The following is an 8,860-nucleotide window of genomic DNA, read 5'->3' on the forward strand; positions in this document are numbered from 1 at the left end:
GTGTGTGGTGATGCCTTCGGGTTAATGGAAATCGTTGTAGACATTGAGTTTGGATGGGTGTCGGAGGACCATAGAGTATGGGTCTGGTTGGTTAAGTGACGGAGATCACGAGGACGTGATACAGTTTAAGTGGGGGAGAGTTGTAAGATCCTGAATTTTGTAGGTCAGAAAATATTCTAGAAAGTGTCAGTAAATGTGTGCATCAGAAAGTGCCACTAAAAGTGAACCTAACACTTCAGCATTTTCAGAATTTACATCAAAATCAGAGTCGGACAAGTTCAGTCCCTGAATTTTAAATCAGAATCAGACATAGCATTGAGCCGCGCCGCGGGCTCTAAAGACGCGACGCGGGTTATAACATGAACAGATGGTGATTTCTTTTAAAAGTGTCGACTTAATTTTTCATCTTTAAGCTGCGCCGCGGGCCCAGGAGCTGCGCCGCAGCCTATAACTGCAGAAAGTGCTGCTTCAGCATTTTTAAAAGGGTTAAATAAGGGGTATAATTGTCTTTTTGCATATGGACGGGTTTTTGGCCATAAAACTGATCTCAACCTTATCCAAACCTCATTTTCTTCCTTTTTCTTCTCATCACACACCAAACCCTAGAGTGAGAAACAAGAGGTTTTAGAGAGAGATTTTGGGTTTTGGGGAAGAAGAAGAGTGTTTCGGTCTAGAGTGCAAGAGTTAAAGTTGTTCTCCTCATTCACGTCTATGTTGTGGTAGTGTTGGTAAGTCCTAACTCTGAATTTCGTTGTTTATGATTCTTGTTCATGTTTGGGGTTTGAGCTAGTTAGGGTTATAAACCCCATTTCTCATGAAATTGGAGGTTTTTTAGTATTGTTAGTGTAAGTGAACCCGATTATTGTGGGTTTAGGGTTTGATGACGAATTTGGAGGTATTTGTCAGGGATATGGGTGTTAGCCACTAGATTGGAGGTGTATTGGAGATTTTGTATGTTCATAAGAACTTGTGTACTAGTCAAAATTGGTATTGACTTTGATGTGTGTCCAATTATGTTTTGGGTCAAGATTTGATGAATCAAGTATATAAATCTTTGATTCAAGTGTTAAATGGTGTTTTGGAAAGTTAATCACTAGCCGTTAGTGATTAAGGATGTTTTTGGGACTTATGTCAAAATGGGTTGACTTTGAATTGGGTCAAAATTGATGATGACACTAGTTTTGGTCAAATAGTTGTTTAAACACTTTTGTTAAGTGTTAAAGGACGTTTTTGGATGTAATTAATCGTTGAAAGTGATTTTGGGTTAAAATGGTATTTTAACAATAAGTCAAACGTGGTCAAATGCAATATGGGTCAATGTTGCACGTGTTGGGGTTTTGGTGTAAATGACGTTTGAAATGATTACTACCTACGTAGTAATTTAGTGTTAAGACCTAGGTTGGTCTAATTGGTGTAATGTATAAATTGGGTTAAATTGTACTTGTAGAGTAGGTTTGAATTACCACCCGAAGTGGTAATTGGTTTGTGTCCATTAGGCGTTAAATGGGCGGGTTTTGGCGAGCAAGGTTTGATCCCTCGGCTAAGGGATGTTTGTTTCGGGTTCTCTCTTAGAGAATGGCTATTTATGTAGGTGGTTACTTGCTCGGATTTGAGGACGGAGATCATGTTATACATGACTTGTGCGGGCATTCCAAGGTGAGTGGAATAATTATGCATTTATGTATATATTGTATTTATTTGTATGCTATGGCATGATCCACGGAGCCAGAAGTGCCATAGTATGTGCAAGTGTGTTGTGATGTGAACCACGGAGCAGGTAGCATCATGGTACGTGTGTTGTAGTGTGAACCACGAAGCCGGTAGCACTATAGCATGAGTTTTCGAGGTGTGAACCACGGAGCAGGTAGCGCCTTAGCGTGAGTTTGACTCAAGTTATGATGTGAACCACAGAGCAGGTAGCATCATGGTACGTGTATTGTAGTGTGAACCACGGAGCCGGTAGCACTAAGGTACATGTGTTGTAGTGTGAACCACGGATCCGGTAGCACTATAGCACGAGTGTTAAGGTGTGAACCACGGAGCCGGTATCGCCTCAACGAGAGTGTGACTCGAGTTGTGATGTGAACCACGGAGCCGGTAGCATCATGACAATGCGTATGGTATGAACCACGGAGTCGGTAGCACCATGACTCCCATATGGTTAACTATATGGTTTGTGTTGTGTTGTAGTGTAGCATATTATATTATTTTGAATATATGATGTTGGTTATGCTAGTTGCAGTATTGGAGGTTATTAGCTTTATACTTTGAGATGGTATGCTAATTATTTTGCTAGTATGTATGCAGTGTGTGAGTAAGTGTTTGCATGTAGGTATATTATATATGTATGTGTATAATTATTGCATTCACTAAGCTTTATGCTTACCCCTCTCGTTGTTTACCTTTTTATAGGTACTGTTGATGCGGAGTTCCCTAGTTGCTAGACTAGGGTTGTTAGACGTTACTTAAGCTTGGAGGATTAGCTTTCGGATATTTGGACGCGGATTGGGGATTTGGTAGTCCCCGGGATTATGCTCTTGGTATCGGGTTGGGTTATTGAGTATTAACCCGTGTTTTGTGTAATTGGGTCATTATTACAAATGCTTCGTAATGTTCTTTTGTGTACCAAGGGTTATATTAAGTTGTTAAATGTAACGTTATGATATTACGTTTTTGGTTAAAACAGAGTTGAAAATGTTATGTATTATGAACGGTATATTGGGACCTAACTTATTTTTTTTTAAATGTGCTTCGTTTTTGGTAAGCGGATTTGGGATCGTTACATTGCAACACCCTTAGAGATAACCGTTCGAGATGTATTCAGCGCATAGTTGCAAACACGATCAATTACTGAAAAGAGAGCCATGAAAAGGTTTCTAACATGGATATCTGGTTCATTCATATGATTATGACAGGTCGACATGTTCACATCCCGCACATGGTATTATCTTATTTGAACGATGAAAAGGTACAGAAGGCGAAGAGTCCAAGTGTTGAAGGGCATTTTGTAACACTCATTACTAAGCATTATGGAGTTCATTTGATAGGTCTTGTGGTAATAAATCCGGGTATGGTTGAGTTTGGTTGGAGGGGTTATCTTTCGGCTAAAGATCTAAGTAAGGGCCCAAATGGTCGTTTGATTAGATATATCAAGGAATCCAGAGCTGATGGGGCAGGGTCTAGTACTGCGGGTGTGAACGATGAGGATGTTCCACAGGAGCCCCCGAGAGGTGGTAGAGATGCTCAGATGCAATACAGTCTAGGTCCATGCGTTTACACGGACATAATGGGTCATTTCGGACAAATGTAGTTGGACCCTCGAAACTATTTTCAGCGGCAGGAGGAGCGTAGTGAACAAGACAACATGAATATAATGAGTGATGGCAGTTGATAGCAGGTTAGACGAGATGAAGAGAGAGATCTGAGCGATCAGGTACGACCCGAGATGGTCTAACTACAGAGGATACTGGATTCAAGATCGTTACCAGTCATCATTTGCGCCTCCTCATGACCTTATGGATATAGCTAGCAGTATCCTCAGTACTACAAATACAATTTACTATTTAATTTTCAAATAGCAAAACAAAAAATCCAAGTGTAAGAAACCCGAGAGAATTTATGTCTCCCCCACACACTTAAGATCGTGTAATGGCAGCATTACATGAAAACAGAAAAACTGAATAAACTCGGGAGGGAAAAAGTGTAAAGGAGTTTGAAATTCCCATGCTTAAAGCTAGAGATTGCAGAATGAGGTGACAGATGGCGCTGAACTGACTGCCAGCATACGGACATCGTCCATTCTTCAATCGTCTGAACACACAAATTTTTAAATACCAGGTACTTTGCTTAACTTAATGCAAGTCTTGTAAATCTCGCACATTGACACACACCTTAATACAAACACACAGACAAAATGACATAAAAATAAAAGTGATTGTGTATAAAGTCAACCACCATTACTATTGTTCATCACACCCATAAACAGATATAAGGAAATTAAATAGTAAATTGTATTCTAACATCTCTTGCTTTGAAAATTTAAGATTTTATTTAATGAGTGAGTTGTTTTGAATTATAATTTGCTTAAAGACAAGCAAAAGCCAGGTGTGGGGATTTGTTATTGCTTTTTTATACATATTTATAATTTATATTCTTAATATCAATCATTTTATCATTTATTTGAGCAAGTTTTAGAGCTGTTATCACGTTTTAGGAGATTTTGTTGTGGTTTATAAATGTTTTGGTCAAAAACAGGCCTTAACTTGATGGTTCTTTAGGCTTGATTACAATATCTCTCCTAACAAGGATAATGTAAGCGCACCGACCTTACGCTTGTTATATGTGATGTTTTACGATAAACATTGCCTAAAACGATAACCTGAGCGGAAATCTTATTCTTAATAGGTCGCTAGAACTATATTCTAGTGTTAAATGTTTCTTGCTCATCACTTTCCTTTTTACCCGGAAAGTAGTTTACTGGGAAAATTCAGTGGTTCATGTCGCTCTTCAGTACCAGTTCACACATGCATTTCACTATCAAAATTGCTTGGTCATCGCTTTCATTTTCTCCTGGAGAGTTGTTTACCGAGTATGTTAATTAACTTGTGTCGATCTCCATTACTAGGAAAGTAGTAGGAGACACACTACACAATTCACAAATTCTTGTATCTTGCACATCTTGCTCATTTTAACCCTGAGTGATTTTCTTAGAGCTTGATACTCATACCATATCACAATCCTAAAACTAAGGATTTGATGTAGGTGACACATTCCGATAACGCCAAAATTATACATATTTTTGAGAGCATTTTAAAGGGTTATCTTGATATTTAACCGTCATTTTATTTAAGTTTCTTATATATTTGTTAATAATTCATGTAAAAAGGTATTTTTACGTTTTGGTTTCGAAAATGTGTTAAACAGGACGAAAATGGGAAAAAGGTGAAAAGTACAGAAAAGTCGCCGAATTTTGTATGCAGAGCCGCCAGTTATGATGAAAAATTCCTAAAAGTTCCAAAAAATGTCAGAAAATGAAAAAACTTAAAGACCAAGTAAAAACCACTAAAGCCGCCAGCTATATCATTTAAAGCCGCCGACTATCATCAATAAAGTCGACGACTCTGAAACTATTTTAGGAAGTAATTGTGGCTCTAGAAACTTACTGATCAAGCAAACATAAAATCTGGATGTGTGAAAGGTTATAGCCACCGACTATACCCATCACAGTGGATGACTGTGGTGGCAGTTTTCCAAAGTTATAAATATATGACGAATTTTTCAGTTTTCAATGTACTTCAACTTTTCTTTTACTTTTTATATTTTCACTTCAAAGTTATGAATTTAGTTTAGTTTCAGGGTTTCAAGTCAGTTTAGTTATGCATTTAGTTTAGTTTTAGGGTTTCAAGTTAGTTTTAACTTAAAAGGCATGGAGCAAAGAAGAGTTTAGGAAACAGGACTCTGAGATTGAAGAGGCTAAAACAGAAGCGTGCGATTGAGAGCAGATTGCAGATAACAGAGATATCAATGATGACGAAGATGCAAATGGCTAGATGCTAGGAGAAGGTGGTTAGAAAAAGAAAAGTGAAAGCTAGCATGATCAAACAAAAATCACGTTCGAAATGGATTACGAAAGGCAAGGAAAACACCAAATATTTTCACTCTCTGATCAAAAAGAGAATTAACTAAAACTACATTTGAGGTTTACATATAAATGGTGTATGGGAGGAAAATCCGATCTTGGTGAAGAAAGAAGTGCATCGCTATTTTGAACAGATCTTTAAATAAACTGACGTACATCGGGCGACACTTCCTGAATTGAATTGTAATAATATTTTGAGTGAAGCTGTAATTCGACTGGAAAGGAAATTTGATGAACATGAGATTTGGATGGCGGTCAAGGGATGTCCTGGGTCGAAGGCCCCGGGTCCAGATAGGTTCATTTTCAAATTTTTCAAAAAAATTTAGGGTTTAATCAAATAACAACTTATACGAGTAATCGATTGGTTTTGGGATAAAGATGAGATTTCAAACGGTTGCAATGCATCGTTCATGACCTTAATCCCTAAAACTAATGATCCAACCGACCTTTGTGACTATCGTCCGATCAATTTAATAAATAGCTACTATAAGATAGTTGCTAAGTTATTATCCAATAGGATTCAGGAGGTGTTACCTAAGATTATCGAAAAAGAACAAAGTTCCTTCATCTCGGGTTGTTCGATAATTGATGGCATTCTGTTATTAATGAGAGTGTTGCGGATCTCAAGAAGGGCAGAAATAAGAGTTTCATTTTCAAGGCGGACTTTGCAAAAGTATTTTCCAGTGTTAACTGGAATTTTCTGTTATCAATGTTAATTCGAATGGGATTCGGGCCAAAGTGGGTTAAGTGGATTGAAGCTTGTTTCAAGTTTGCATCTATCTCTATTCTAGTTAATGGATCTCCTACCGAAGAATTTAAACTAGAAAGGGGTATTAGACAAGGTGATCCTCTATCACCTTTCTTGTTTATCATTGCGGGCGAAGGCTTAAATTTATTAATGAATGTAGCAATTGAAAAAGGTCTTATACGTGGAGTGGATATGTGTAAAGATAAGATCCCGTTGTTGCATCTCCAATATGCGTACGACACTATCTTCATTGGGTTTTGGTCAAAAAGAAATATTCGTAATACCTTGAAAGTTCTTTCGTGTTTTGAAGATGTATCGCGACTCAAGATGAACTTCAAAAAAAGTAAGCTTTATGGTCTCAATGTTTTTGTAAACAAGATTAGTACCTAATCAATCATAGATTATCCAATAAAGGCTAATCAAGGATTGAGTGCAATGAGGGGGTACAATGGATGTCGATTAGGATTTTGGGACCTTGTTGTCATATTTCGTTAAGTGCTAAACGATCAACAACCATGTCCCGGTCTTCGTAAATTACCTTAACCAACAAAGATCAAGTCTCGGGCAAACTCACGAGAGAGATCAATATGGCTAGAGTAATTCTTCTAGAATCAACAACCTTAAATGAGAGTCCAAGCTCTCTATTTATAGGTTTGAGACCTATGCGGAAGTAGACATTCTGCACAAGTACTGCGAGAAATCTACGCACTCTTTAATATTCGTCACAGTCTCAATGCGCATGTTCACATTTACCGCAGTTTATTGTCTTGCATCAATTGTCTTTAAGTAGCTTTCGTACTTCAAATATACATATACATGCGTATGTATATGATCAAGTCCCCCCAGTTTATTGTGTTACGTTTTTGCAAAAAACGTAATAAAATAAACTCTAAAAATAAAAATTGTAGTTTGCATGACCTTTTTAAAAATATTCGCATATTTATACGTTGATACGCAGTTATGCATATCTTTCAAATGAACCATCTGTGTCTTATCATTTATTCTAACAGCTATATTTTTAACCTTTGAAATCCATACGCATTTTAATAGCCGTTGATTTGTGATGATTACATGTAAATGGCACTTTGCAATCTTGAGGGTATAAATAGAAGATGTAGCCGCATATTTCAAAGCTCACTTTCTCTTGTTATTTTTTCTCTCTCAAAAAAGTGCATTCATAATCTTCAACATATTCATCAAACTTTCTGCGTTTACTTTGCACACGCTTACTTACATAAAAAACTTTACCTTGTACCTTCATCATGTCTATGTCACCCTCTCCATCTACTTCTAGTCCATCCGTTAACGATTTTGATTCACTCATTACGGATGAAAAGCTTACACAAATCAAGCTTAATTACCCAATGCTTGGGTTATTTGAGCCCATTGCACCTTCATCATGTGTCACGGCCAATAATCCACCAAAGGATTATTTTGCTATATACGAAACTTCATTATATTTGGGCAACCTTAGGTTCCCTCTTACGGATTTTTTCTTAAGTACGTGTCAGTTTTTCTTAGTGAGTCCTGGTCAATTTCATCCCAACGCGGTTGCAAAGCTCATTCTTTTTGAGATGTATTGCAACGCGCTCAACAGGCCAGTCTCACTGGATGTCTTTCGCAGGTTTTCTACCATTCTTTCTCATGATGCCAGTTGGTTCACGGTTAAGTGTCGCAATGGAGTAATGGATACTCATAAAGAAAATGTTGGCAATTGGCAACAAACCTTCTTCTTTGTTAAAACTACTGCCCTTCGCGAGTATCAAAATGTTGATACCTGGGTAACCACATACTCTAAAAACAGCAAAGATCGCGTTGAACTTGATGCGTTTTAACAAGAAACTTTGAAGCTAATTACAAATACGCGCCTACAGATTCGCCCATATGGGATTGTGCCTCTTCATGTAGGCAGAATTTCTACCCATTGGCTATGGTCTAACCAAATAGGCATCTTCAGAGATGCAGATGGTGATGGTATGCATTCATTATTTCACATTTTTTTTAATAATGCATATTTTTTCATATTTATTACTGTTAACACCTTTGCCCTATTTTCGCAGAGATTTCTCTCGTAAATCTTATGCGCGAGAAAGATATTAGAGGATTCACTTCATACCGTCGCTCACTAGAAGGTGGTAATGAAACCACTGATATTGAAGAACCATTGATAAATGCCAATATCATTCCTGATGGCCATGAAAAAGGCTAACGCAAAATTACCACAACTAATCCAGTAACAACATCAAAGAAACGCGCTATCCTTGAAGAGTCTGAAGAAGGTATGCGAATTATCCACTCATGCTTTATTGCATTTTTTTCGCATTCGTACTGCGTTTACTTAATAATATTTTTATCAAATATTTTTTTTATGCAGAGCCTATCAATCTCACCAAGAGATCACAAGAGGGTCCACAGTTCAACATATCCCAAGAAATGTCTGACGATGTTTTTGGCAAAAACTTTTCCCCAGCGAG

This window comes from Rutidosis leptorrhynchoides, chromosome 7, assembly GCF_046630445.1.
Source record: "Rutidosis leptorrhynchoides isolate AG116_Rl617_1_P2 chromosome 7, CSIRO_AGI_Rlap_v1, whole genome shotgun sequence".
NCBI classification, from domain to species: domain Eukaryota; kingdom Viridiplantae; phylum Streptophyta; class Magnoliopsida; order Asterales; family Asteraceae; genus Rutidosis; species Rutidosis leptorrhynchoides.